This window comes from Polistes fuscatus, unplaced genomic scaffold, assembly GCF_010416935.1.
Source record: "Polistes fuscatus isolate 324 unplaced genomic scaffold, CU_Pfus_HIC Scaffold5, whole genome shotgun sequence".
Classification (NCBI taxonomy): domain Eukaryota; kingdom Metazoa; phylum Arthropoda; class Insecta; order Hymenoptera; family Vespidae; genus Polistes; species Polistes fuscatus.
This window is the reverse complement of record NW_025113129.1, coordinates 10802646-10817125: the sequence shown is the minus strand read 5'-3', so window position 1 is coordinate 10817125 and position 14480 is coordinate 10802646. Positions and strand designations below refer to the sequence as shown.

The following is a 14480-nucleotide window of genomic DNA, read 5'->3' as shown; positions in this document are numbered from 1 at the left end:
GTCGGTGTAATGAGATCGGTAAAATTTGTTCGTAATTTGTTGATAATCACGAAGCATATACAGGTGGATTTCTAGTTACATTCGTACGAGTTTGTAAAAGTTACTATACGGTTTTGTGGATACTCTCGGTGGTGTATTATATATCGCGTACGATTAAATTTCATTTTCATTTACAACAAACAACGGTTCTCACCCCTAGTTTATCTCGCTCGCTCGCTTGTTTGCTTGCTTGCCAGCTCGGTTGGATTCATCAACCCCCGTAGCAAACACTCTCTTTCTCTTTCTCTTTCTCTCTTTCATTGACAATACACAAGATGCGAGAGTCGCCATGTTTCGCTGCTCATCCCCCTTTTCAAAAAGTACCCTTCCCTCGACCAATCGAAAAACGTCCAACACTTCGTGATACGCCTCGAGCTTATTCTCTATTAATTTTCATCGATGAAAGATGCCAGCCGTACGAGATGGAACGTTTTTCTCCACGACGAAAAGCTTCTCCTCCTTCTCCTCCTCCTCCTCCTCCCCCTCCTCTTATTCTTCTTCTTATTGTTTGCGATTAATAACGCCGGTGGTGTTATACTCGACGAAGGGAACACACACATAAAAAAGAAAAGAAGGGAAAAAAAACATGAGAAAATTTTTCTCTTTTTTACGGTTATTTTCGGATACTAAATTATGGACGTCTGGTTTGATTGGTCGATCATTTTTTTTTTTTTTTTTTTATCATTTTACGGGTTCGTCATTGAAAGTTATAATTCGAGGTTGGTTACTTTATTTTTCTTTTTCTCTCGATTAATAATATTTTATAATCCAAATTATGATATTATTTATCGAAGTAATTTAACTTTTAATTGGCGTATTATTATATTAGTCGACGCATTGCATATAATTTATTATATTCTTTATATAAACGAAATAAAATATATATATAAAATAAAACATCTATAATTATATTAAATATTTGATTAATCTTCGAATAGTATCAATTATATTTCGATGATTCGTAATAGGGGTTGGTTATTTGTTGTTGCGGTTTTTCTTAACGCGTTTCAATTAACGTCAGATAAAAGTCTTCGCGTTTGATCGAAATTGACACGTAGGAGTACCCCGCTTCTCGCGAGAAATTCTAATAGACTTTCTGGATGTTAAAAAAAAAAGAAAGAAAAAAAAGAAAATAAATAAAAAAAAATAAAAAAGCACTTCTCGCGGTACGCACGATTTCACGCATTGTTTTCTCCTATTCTTCGTCTATACGCGTACACACCTCTCTTATACGTGCGTTCAAATCCGTCCACCCTTTTTTTATTTTCTTCTTTTTTTTCTTTTTCTTTTTTATTTTTTTCCCCCATTGTCCTTTCTCGCCGCGACGCAAAGCTTGATCTCGCCTCGGATTTTCATTGTCCTTTGAACGCGGACCTTTGACGGATCAAATATTTTGCCTGCTCGGTTGCAAAATATTTTCATACTCCTGCGACGCGAATATATGTATATACTACGGCCAATCGTGTTCATCAGAATTTAATACGAAAAAGAAAAAACAAAAGAAAAAAAATATAAATTTAATATAAACACGCGTAATATATAAAGTATTATAACAATTGTAAAAATCATTATTATATTAAAGCGTACGGAAGGAAAAAAGTATTCTTAAACGATAAATCTAAAAATTCTATTTTTTCTTCTTAACTATAATCATCCCTGAATATTAAACGAATTAATGATCGAAAGAATTAAAATTATCATTTAATATTATTCGCAATAACATATTGTTATCTTGAAACCCTTCTATTAAATACTTCTTAATTTAAGAATAATTACAAAAATAATCTAATTAATACAAATATCTAATCAATTCGGTTATAATTTAATTTAAAAATATCATTATTATCGCCAATTTCTCTTAATCGTGTTCTCCACCCCTTTCTTTTATAATTTTCCTGGGCCAAGGGGTCGTAGAAATTACAATTTAGAAAGAAAAAAAAAGAAATAGAAAGATAGGGGATGTTTCTTATTAAGCTGCAGATGCAACTTCGTTACAATCGATGCTAGCCATTAGCCTAAATTGATATGCATCATAAAGCGATGCCACTGCACCCTCTCTTACCCCCTCTTACTCTCTTACTATATATGAAAAAAAAAAGAAAAAAGGAAGAAAGAAAGAAAGGAAGATATGGTGGTAGGAAAAAGTGAAACGACAGTGAATCTCTATCACGTGTGCAACGAATAAGAAGACGATTGGTCCGATCGACAATGGATGCCCCCCTCAGCTTATACGCCATTGGTCAGGATTTTCGGGGAGAACTAGGCGACGAAGGATAAGGGGATGATACAGGATGAGTCGACAAGGGTCGAACGAGCAAAGGGAAATAAACGTTAAGTAGGGGGTGAACGTGTTGAGAGCTAGATCAGAGGGTTGGACGGAAGTTTTCAGTTGTTAGATCTAAAAATGGCTACTTAAAATCCATTCGAAACGATTATTTTTATTTAAAATAATCCTACCAATTTTTTATGAAATGAGATTAACGATATAGAATAATTTATTCTATGAGTAAAATTTACTTCGTGTTTGTATTTGTATAATTGAATTATTTGAATAGTGTTGATAGTGTTAGTTCGTTAAAATTATTATGCAAATTAAATTAGATTGTTAGATACAATGGTATAATAATTATACGAATTATTACAGATATTCATAAGTATAGTAATTGTTGTATTATATCTAAAAATAAGATAAAAATTATAATACAATTAACATATATTCCAATATAAAAATTTAAATTACTATATTTATAAGTATAGTAATTATATTTCAATATACCGATATAATAATAAAAATATAATACTAATTGTAGAGAGAAAAATATTATACGAATGAAAATATTTTCGCAAAAACCGTAAACGATAGTCGAGTTTTGGATTACTCATTGCCCGATTTTTGGTTTAAAGATGAAGGGTTAGTAGGGTGGATAGTTGAAGGGCGTAAAACTTTAGTGAAGAGGAAGACACGTTAAGAAAGAAAGAAAACTGCTGGTTGCTTGCTCGTGTCCGCTTCGTGGGGCGTCGACGAGTACGCGAAACGTCGGGAACACTGAAGGGAGAGGAAAAAAAGGATGCTAAAGTTATGGAGGGTGTTAGAGAGGGAAAGAGGGAGAGAGGGAAAGAAAGAGAGAGAAAATAAGGAGACGACATTTGCTTCGGTCACAGGTTTAGAAATGACTAGAATGATCTTCTGAAGGTTTTAAATTCTTCTCCTTAACTTTTTCAAAAAATAAAAGCAGGAAGAAAAAAAGAGAATTCAATTTATTTTATAAAACAAACTTATTATCTGGATCTGACCGATATTATGTTTTCGAAAATTGTTCTAAGAATTATCATCGAATGAAAAAAGTAAAATTCGACTTTTAACAAATTTTAAGCAAAAACAATTGTACCGGTTAATTACGAGAGTTCATTGCTATGATAATAGTTAAAAAAAAAAACAAAGTATTATTAAAAATTTACATTGTAATATACAAGTAATTTCAATATCGTATTTATAAACGTTGAAATTAATATATTTTTGTCTTTTTTTTGTTTTTTTCAATTATCTTTTCTTTCGATTTACGTTAGTAATAAAAGACTTGGTAATAAAAAAAAAAAAAAAAAAAAACAAATAAAATCTAAAACGAAAATATCCTGTTTAGTTATGGTTGTTAGATCGTTCCACGATTTGTATTCGAGAACGTTTAGAAAATGATGACGGATGATCACGAGAAATAAGTCGATGATAAATAAAGATTATGCCGAGTTATCGAAGAGTTATCGAAATCTCTGGCTGAGAGATCGAAAGATCGAAAGATCGATCGATCGATCGACCTGGTCCATCCGTGGATCGAGAGAAGTCCACATGGATTGATTCAAAGATAAAAACCTATCGTGAAAAAATCGGTTTGGTAGATTCGATCGTTTTTTCTTATATCTTTCATATTCTTCTTCTTCTTCTTCTTTTTCTTCTTTTTACCTATCTCTCTATCTCACTCTCTCTCTTTCTCATCCTTGAACGTTTCGTATCCGCTTTGCAGTATGAGAACGTGTTCCCTCTGTTAAGGAAGATCGATAAAATGTATCACGTATCTCGTACGCCATCGCGAACAAAATAATACGGATTTAGAACTTAACTATAATGATCGTTCTTGCCATTGAATTCGTTTATCCAACTTTCCCCCTCTCTCCTCACCCCTTTCCCCCTCTCCCAACCCACCCACCATTCTCTCTATCTCTCTCTCTCTCTCTTGAAATTGATTCGACGATTAGAAATAACGAGGAAATCATTGATTAACATCTGACCAATTAGAATTTTATATTATTTTCTCCCGCTTTAAAATATTATATTCCTACTATTAACTTCGATTACATATAAAAATGTTATTGTAATTAACGATAAACCTAAATTTTATATTTTTAATTTTTATTTGTTTTTATATATTATATCAAATAAAATAGATAGTAATAATTTTCTGTGTGCGATATTTCGAATTCAAAATTTTCTCGTTAGTTTAGATAAACAACGATAAATTAGAGAAAATATTACTTTTTATTTGTGATAAAATTATTTGATAATATTTCATAGAATGTAATCATTTAATAATAATTTGTTTTCTTATTTTTTTTCTTTTAACGAAATTGGTACTATTATCATCAGTTCATTGTTTTCAAAGAAAGAGTTTGTCATAGGGGCGGAGGAGAGGGAGATCGATAGAAGAGTTCTTCATCTCGCTTGCACGTTAAAAAAAAAAAAGGAAAAAAACGAAAGAATAAGAACACCACGTTGCTGTTTATATCCGTGGCTTTGTTAAACTCGACCGCCCACATCTTTTTCTTCTTCTTCTTCTTCTTCTTCTTCTTCTTCATCGATCGCAAACGCGGTGAACCGACTCGTCTTTCGATAAGCTTTGAGTTGGGGCGGGGGGAGGGAGAGAGAGAGAGGAAGCGTGGAAAAGCATAACGGTATATCCAAACCGGAAAAAGCTTTCCCTTTCTATTTCCTAAAAAAAGAAAAAGAGAACTCAAAAAGAAACAACTACCATGCTGTTTCTACGTTATATCATTTTTATTTTTTTCTTTCTCAAATCAACGATTTTTCTTTCAAATGACATATTTAAAAATTAGAAATTTATACGAAATTTGATATTTAATTGTTAATTAAGACAAAAGAGAAAATTCTGCATTTCTTCTTAATAACGTTAGAAAAATGACTATAAATTATATTACAATATTTAATAACTTGTAAATAATTATTAAAAAAAAGAAAAAAAAGAATTCTCAATTCATCTCTAATCACGTAAACAAAATCACTTCTGACCACCAATCATAAATAACCTTCCCCCTCCCCCTACCCATGAATAAATTTACCAAGAGATTACCAAGCGTTAGAAAACATTAATTGGATTAAATTTTATTTTTAAATGTAACCACACTAACACGCAAGATAATTTAAAATTATCTGACAGATCAGATCGTTAGATACAAATATCCCTTAAGACTAATTAGTTTAACTCGTCGTTTATACGAACTACCATCATGATCTCTCTACCATAGTAAGATGTAAATAAACCATAAAAAGATAAATAGATATTCGTATAGATTTAATTCCATTCGTATGGGAAATGATTCTCTTGTACGAAATCAACTGTGTGTGTTAGCGGTTGTTCCTAGCAAAGATGTTTTATATCGAACCACGAGAAGTCGTATGTCGTACGGCTCAATGGCAAATGATTCATAAGCGTAAATAAATTAACATCCGAAGAAGAACTCGATCCTTCCCACCACCTCCAGCCCCCCCCTCCCTATACCACCGGTTCTTTCCGAGTTAACGTGTCTCCGAGGGACAGGACACTTACAATCTCTTGGGTGAAACTGATTTAGACAGAAAGATTTGTTGCAAAAGACGATTGGTTGGTTGGTTGGTTGGTTGGTTGGTTGGCTGACCATTTGTACCATCTTGCTTCTTTCATTCTGGCTCGCTGTTTCTAGCCTCGGGCATCATCTTTCCTATACGTTCTATTCCTTCGCACGTTTGTGTTTATCTTTCTATCTTTTTCTTTATTTTATTCTGTTCGTATGTTATCTCATTTTTGCATGTAAGAAATAAGATATCGACGTATTTTACTCTATTGGACATAATGTAATCGAATGTTGTTATTTGAAATCTTTTGATGCGTGTGAATTTTATTTTTTTTTTAATAATTCAATTTTTATGATTATAAAAATTGTTACTTGTAACTAACGTGTATATATTTTTTTCTTCACCCTATTACACGGGTTCAAGTCATTTCTCTACGAACACTTTCTTACATCTATGCAATATTATCTCTCTAGAATCAACAGCAGACGGTTTTTGTGTTTTGGGGTTCACCCATATATATTTTTTATAGTTGATATAATTAATTATAATATTTAGAAAATATTAGTAAAAATTGTTATTTGTAGTTTTACAATTTTTGTCTCATTGAAAAATACGAAATTAAATAACATTGTTGAATGAAACATAAATAATACGATCAAAGTTAAAATAATTTTCGCTTCAAATAAATTTTGTTTAAAGGAACAAAAAAAAAAAGAAAAAAGATTTCTGAACGTACGACGTTACCTAAATTGACTGTGAGTTTAATTAACGAGCAGTAAAAGGAGAAGTTCTTCCATTGCAACGTTTTGCAATCTAATTCGAAGTACACGAACAGATTTTAATTAATACGTAATTAACGGATCCGTTTAACCTACGACGAAACTCGTACGATCGAATTACAGTAATTGTAATTAACTTAGGCTGCTTAAATCAACGATATTTAATTATATTATTCGCGCGATTTTCTAATTTCCGTCTATCAAATGCTAATGCATTTACCATACTTTTACTACGCGCACAAACAAAAAATTTAAATATATATTTATACACATTTTTTTAAAACTAATAATAAAATAATTTGACATAATTCAATTATCGAATTAAAAGTAACACAAATTCTAGCTTATTTATTTCAATACGAATGAATAGTCAAATCTTTCCATCGCATTAAACTCTCTCTCTCTCTCTCTCTCTCTCTCTCTCTCTCTCTCTCTCTCTTACTCTTCTTTCTCTCTTTCTCTTTCACTCGTTCATAATAATTGAACGGAAACGTGTGTTGATACAGTTAATGGCGAGTGTCTACAACGACGTTCGGTCAATGACGATCAACACAACAACCTTCTGACGGACATCTATCTCGCAACGAAAGAGAGATAGAGATAGAGAAAAAAAAGAAAGAGAGAGAAAGAGAGAGAGGACTATAAAAAAAAAGGAATGAAAAGGCGTCGTCATTAAACGCGAAACCCAACAGCGTAGCCTTTAATAGAAATCGAGCCTCGTTCACGATTGGCTTCTGCAAAAACAGAACCAGTTAATTATCGAGACTTCCTTCGTGTGTGTGTGTGTGTGTGTGTGTGTGTGTGTGTATTTGTGTTTGTGCCTGAGTTTAGAGTCTCCCTAGATTCAGAACGTTAACGTGTACGGTTCGATCGGCTGAAAAAATAACGAGGACACGCGTTAACACGTGTGAGTAAAAGAAGACCGTCTAATTCTCTCTCTCTTTCTCTCTTTCTCTATCTATCTCTTTTTCTATCGCTTTCTATCTCTCATTCTATTGCTTACATCGATCGATAAATGTAATCTCGATTCTTTCTTCGTACCGTTACGATGAACTCGAAAAATATATTTCCCGTATTTCGTTGATTTATTATATCCTCTATCATATGTTTTTATTTTTGTTTTGTCAAATGATTCGTATTATTTTCTCTCCAAAGTTTGAATTAAAATTATATTTGTATTGTACGTTTGATCGATTCTCTCAATTAAATGTAAATAAGGATGAATATTATCGCGAGATAAAGGAATAAGAATTTATTTATTAATCGAGTCTGATTAATAGAAACAAACGCCGTTAAATTTAAATATATTAAAATGTTTCATAAATATGTATACGAAACTAAATGAAATTTTCTGAAGAAAAAGAAAAGAAAAAAAAAACAAGAAATTCATGTTCTGCAATGCCAATGAAAAAAGAAATAAGAACAGAAATTATAATTAACATACACGTAAAAAATGTGAAACGTAGATCATCTCGAAATTACTATCCTGATTATTTAAAAAAAAAGGAAAATAATAAAAGGAATAATTATTTATCGTTAAATAAGGACGAACCATATAAAGGATATCGAGAACGTTTAAAACAGGTTTCCTTATCGTAATCGCGATAACGTTTGAAGGTACTCTTTGGAAAGGGAAGCCCTTTCCAAACGTACTTACTTGCAAACATATCGCTAATTGCGTTGACTTGTGCGCAAGTAAGAAAGAAAGGAGAAGAGAGAGAAAGAAAGAAAGAAAGAGAGAGAGAGAGAGAAGAGTGAAAGCTTACGACACGTATAACGATGCTCAAAAGAAACATTAATGCGACGCATGCGCGCCGTAATTAAGCGACAAATATGCGCGGACGTTCATTAGCCACGTTATTGATTATTAATGATACGATTACACGATCATAAATCTTAGTAACCGTGATATCGAAAATTGTACGAAATTTGCGAAGATATAGAAATAAAAAAGAAAATGAAAAAGAGAGAAAAAAATAAGCTGCAAAATTAAATCCCCGCGGTGTTTGCAAGCGATTATATTTAACAAAAAAAAAGAAAATAAAAATAAAATTCAAATATATTATCATCTCTCTTGATTATCGTCATTATCCGAAATGACTTATTTTATTCGTCGTTTATCTTGCCTCTCTGCCCCTTTTTTTATTTCTTTTTTTTTTAAATATTGAAGACAAAATATTATTGCACGATAAGATGCGCGTACATCCATGCGTCGTCTCGAAAGTAGACGTTGTAATGTTGAAAGTTTACGGGACGATTTTCTCGCGATGACTTTTTCAAGGAAACTTTACGATTGTGTTCGTTCCTTCGATGCATGCCGACGGTGCATTCTCTCTCTCTCTCTCTTTCTCGTTTTTTTCTATTTCTATTTTTCTCCGCGAAGAAAGCAAGAGTCGCGTAAGATAAATTATTTGAATACTTAATGACTATGTCAAACTGTTTCTTAAAAATCTTATCTTAGTGTTAATAAATAATTTAAAAAACATGAAATTATCGTCATTAATTTGCATAATGTACGTAAAAATATTTATAATAATAAATAATAAAAATAGTATCTAAATTTTATATAAATGCAATAATTTAGATATTACTAAAAAGTAAATGTCAAAATATTTCTGTTAACAAATTTTATCTAATTTAATTTAATAACAAATTTGCGAGCACATTTCGCAAAAATAAATTTCAACGAGATCGTACATTATTTCTATTATTTTCTAACTCCGACTATTATCCAGATTTCTGGCAATGAAGAAAGAAGGATCCTACCGATCGTACGCGTTGAAAATCGTGTTGAAATGACGCAAATGCGTAGGTGAAAGACAGCAACGGCAAAAGAGAAATGTAGGTTTATGGGGGAGGGTAAAGAGGGAGTAGAGGGGGGCGGGCTAAGGGGAAAGAAGGGGAGGCAAAGTTCGAAAAGGCGGAAGGAGTAAAAAGAAATCAAACACTTCTGGTTATCTTCCCCGTGTGTGTAATGGGGCTGGCAGCCTGACTGAACTGAAATGAAAGAGAGAGAAAGAAAGAAAGAAAGAGAGAGAGAAAGAGAGAGAGAGAGAAAAGAAGAAAATAACAGTTACTCTTCCTTGCGGAATAAACTTCTTTTTCCACGCCTCATCCTCTTCGTATTTACTATCCTCTATTATCGATCGTAATTCACCAGAAGCTTTTCTAAAGTAGTACAAACATTTCCACCTTTTAACTTTAAAATTGTTCGACCGATCTCGTTTATGCGAGTATACGTGAACTTCCACGCGTGTGTGTATGCAGCATGAATACGTAAAACTATTTTCTACGGATTTTATTCATCCGTCAGAAACAATTTGAATTTGTTTTCTATTTTATCTATATATATATATTATAAATGTATATATAGTAAGTGGGTAAGAGAGTATAAAATTCGTAATTTTAATATAAACAGGATACAGTTAATCAATTTTACGTTACTATATTTTGTTTACGGAGGTATTTCTTTTAAAATTCGATTGTGATATATTCTATGAAAATTTATGTTCCAATTTTAATGGAACTGATTTTCTATGTAAGCACACGTATCGTATTTTTATTATTATAATTTATAAATAACTTATAAAAATACTTTTTTTGTTTACAGGGATACTTATTAATCTGACTTTTATTACACAGTCGACAATTGGAAATAATTTATTTTTGTTAATCGTAAACATTGAGAATATTAAATGATGTTTATTAATATCTCGTTGAATTTATCTTCGGTTATTCTTATTAATTATTACGTGACAGTTAATAAATTTAATTTTAAGTTATAATGAAAATCATATAAATGTAATATACGTATTCGCGAACAAGTGTCTCTTATAGGATATGATGTCAACAAGTTTACCTATAATTTCTTGAAAAAAAAAAATAGTTTATAAATACATAAAGCAAATGAAGAAGAAATAGAAAAAAAAGAGAAGAAAACAAATATTTTCATATCAACGTGCGCGCGCGCGAAGATCGGAAATTTTAAATATAACATTCTATATTTACATACGTCTTATCTATCATCTATCATCGAATAATCCTGACGAGTACGAAAACGTCGAATTTTTACACATGCCTATAACAAAAATACATACTTGTAATCGTAAATATAATTTATAAACAATTTTCTCTATGAGAATTTTCAAATCCATCTTCTTCGATTATCTCTAATCGTTTTAAAACTATGTTTACAAAAACCCATAAAAAGAAGATATCCAACTGATAAGAGAGAAGAAAAGGGTGAAAAAGGAAGAAGCGAAATAGAGAAAGGGATAGAAGAGAATGAAGAGCGTTTAACTGGCGAGATAGGAATAAAAATATTTGAGGAGAGAAACTGGGCTCGGTTACGGGGACCTCTCCCTCTCTTTTTCTCTTTGAATGGGCCAACAATGCGGGGAAACGGGAGAGAAAGAAAGAAAAAGTGAAAGAAAAAGAAAAAAAGGGTAGAAAGAGAGAGAGAGAGAGAGACGAATAGTAGTAACCGACGACGGGGTAAATCATTCGGAGTTTCGTCCCGTGTCTCGTCGCGTCTCGTAGAATAATCTCATGAAAATAAGAAAGAAAGAGAAAGATAGATAGATATATAAAAAAAAGTAGATAGAGTATACGAGAAAGAAAGGAACAGAGAAAGAAAGAGATATATATATACATAAAACAGTAGATAGAATCTGTGTGTATAAGAGTGAGAGAGAGAGAGATACAAATAGATGCATGAGAGAAGAGAAAATAGAGATAGAGGAAGAGAGAGAGAGAGAGAGACATATAAAATATAAATAAATCTAAATAAATATATATATGTAAGAGAGAGAGAAAGAAAGATATATATATATATATGTGTGTGTATGAGAGAAAAAGAGAGATATGTATGTGCATAAAAACATAGATCGTGTATGAGAGTAATAGAGAGACATATATGAATAAATGTATATGTAAGAAAGAGAGAAAGAGAGAGAGAGAAAGAAAGAGTAAAATAAATATAAAAAATAATAAGAAATATGAGAAAGAGATAAAAATCTATAAATAAAAAGGTGTGTGGAATAGAATGAGAAAGAAAGAGAAATTTATAAACAGGTAGATAGCCTGTATGAGTTAGTGAGTGAGTGAGTAAGTGAAAGAGAGAGAGAGATAGGTTTGTACGGTAGCAGCAAAATCAGAAGCAGCAGTTCACGAAATGGCTTCCAGCATTTTGCCGCGCTTTTAAAAAGAACCGCGCGGTGTTCCTCCTCCTCACAATGACGATCATCGAGAAAATATCGAGTTTCCGTAACATTATACTTTCCCTCCCGTTTAAATGCCTCACTAGTACATGCACACGTATGCACACGCATGCACACATCCACGTGTGCTGCTGCTGCTGCTGCTGCAACAACTAAACGGTTAAGGCTGTTTTGCTCGTCTTACACGAAAAGCAGCAAACCGATTGATTCACTTGCTTATTTTCGTTCTGCCACTTTCTTTTATTTTCTTCTTCTTTATTTATTCTTTTTTGTGCTTTATTTTTTCTTTTTTAAAATTTTCTCTCGTTATTTTCTTTTTTTTTTCTTTCCCCCCCATCCGATTCTCGCGAGTATTCGATGATAATTTTCCGATGGTTCGTCCCATGGTTCGTTCCATGGGGAAGGGAAAAATCGAAAAGAAAAAATTCGTGAATGATCGAAAAGTGGGCCCTATCGTTTTCGCGTGTGTGTGTGTGTGGATGTGTTTTTTTTTTTTCTTTCTTCTTCTTTTTCTTCTTCTTCTAAGAAAAATGTAGGAGAAGAAAAAGAAGAAAAGGAGAAAGGATCTCGGTGAAAACTTTGATTAGTTCTATTGTATCTTCTTTTCCTGGTAAAAGAACATGGAAAATATGTATTTTTGTTAGCACCCACGAGAATTGTACGAAAGTCGATTAGGAAAATCAAGATGGTTGGATATATAAAAAATAATACATCATTCATTTTTCATCTGAAAATAATCGATCGATTCCAACCGAATCATTTATCTGATACATTCAAAAATTCATCGTACCTAAAGAAAAGAAGAAAAGAACACTATAGAAATAATTTTGTTTTTAATAGCTTTCGATACAAAAGATTACATCAAAATGAATTATTTATCGTTTGAAAAACGATCAACAAAATTGCAACGAAATAATACTAATAATCTAAACATCAAACCGATTATATCAAATACACTTTTAACCTCGACGTATTTGAAACAACATAAAAATAAAAATAAAAATAAAAAAGAGCGATATATACCCATCTAATTTTCCCCCTCTCTCGTAAGAGTTATCCCTTTCTCTCTACTCTCTCGAACTAACTTAGTAGAAGAAGAAGAAGAAGAAGAAGAAGAAGCAGTACTAGAAGACGGGTCGAGAGTTGGTTGTCTCCGTGGTCCGGTAGAAAAGGTTGAAAAAGGGAAGAGAGATAAGCAAAAAATAATTTAAAAAAAGAAGGAGAAAGACAGAAAGTAAAAGAGTGAAAGAAAGAGAAAGAAAGAAAGAAAGAAAGAGAGAGAGAGAGAGAGAAGGAAGGAGAAAAGAAAAGAGAAATAAAAAAGAAAAAGAAGAAAGAAACGAAAGAGAAGAGCGGAGAAAACAAAACGGAATTGCGGGCTAGCTGCGGTGGATGATTTAGGGGGCGAGGGTCGCGGGTCGAGACCGGGCTCTGGAATGCTGGACCCTCTTCTTTCTCTCTCTTTCTTTCTCTTTCTCTTTCTCTTCATATCTTATCCACTCTCTTTCTCTCTTTCTCTCTCTTTTTTCTCTCATAAGACGACGGTAGAAGCTCGCGACGCTATGGTGATTCTGTGTTATGGGATAAGGTGGAGGAGGATAAAATGATAAGAGACAAGGATAACAGATAAAACATTTACATAGGTCGTTAGTACAAGTGGACTTGCTTTTAATCCTATACAATACTAACTACTTTTAAATTCTATACGTGGGACACCTTTTGACATCTACTAGAATAAACGTGACACTAAACATTTGTACCAATGCACGAATTATTTTTCTCTTTCATTTCAATCTTTTTCTCTATGATCTATGATTTATTTAATCATACTTTTTTTTTGTTTTGTGATTATAAGAATTATATATGAAAATAATTGTCAATAATTAAAATAATATTCATTTTTGATGGTATTACACATTCATTCATGAATTATATTGAAATATTGAAACATTTTATTATGTGTGCGTGAGTCTGTGAGAATTAATACAAAGAATAATGATTCCTAAGCAAGATTCGGTTAGCTAAAGTTTTCGCGTTGATTGACGTAGGCCAAAAAAAGGGATCAAAGTTCCAGTCAAAAGGGCCGAGAAAGGTTTTTCTCTATACTTTTGACATCGCGGTATATTCGTCCGCAAGTTCTCAGTTCTCTCTCAGCATTGTAATTTAATTTCGGTAAGTCGACACCGTTTGGTGAGCCGAGGGTTGGTTGTACGGTTGATTGTAGTAATAATACGTCGTAGCAGTAGTCGTTGATGTAATTTCCTCTCGTGAGAAATTTCTATCCCTTTAACGAGTCCTATCGTCATATCGCTAACGGTTACGAGAAAACTTTACTAATCGAAAAAAAAAAGGAACTGAAGAAACAAAAAAAGAAGTTGAAAACACGATAACGGAAGAAACGTCAGTCAGCAAAGTGAAAAATCACTCGGTGCATACGATGATTCCTTATCGAAACGAGACAAAAAGGTAAAAAAAGAAAGAGAAAGAGCCATTACCAGAGGGAAGGCGCCATTTCATTTATTTTTCTCCTCGAAGGGCCATTCGCGTGATCGAACCAACCACCGAACGAACAAACGGTTGTTCGCGTTCTCATCAACGGAC

At 32.5% G+C, this 14480-nt stretch overlaps 1 protein-coding gene and 1 long non-coding RNA gene across 2 annotated transcripts in view; both read left to right on the top strand.

The window, feature by feature from the left end:
- The window catches only part of LOC122522144 (zinc finger protein ZIC 4-like), a 31745-nt gene that overhangs the window by 2587 nt on the left and 14678 nt on the right, over positions 1 to 14480 (top strand). The gene's annotated exons all lie outside the window — the stretch shown is intronic.
- Positions 9450 to 9716, top strand: LOC122522145. Its single transcript, XR_006304991.1, has 2 exons — positions 9450 to 9501; positions 9558 to 9716. It is a non-coding gene; the product is annotated as an uncharacterized LOC122522145 (long non-coding RNA).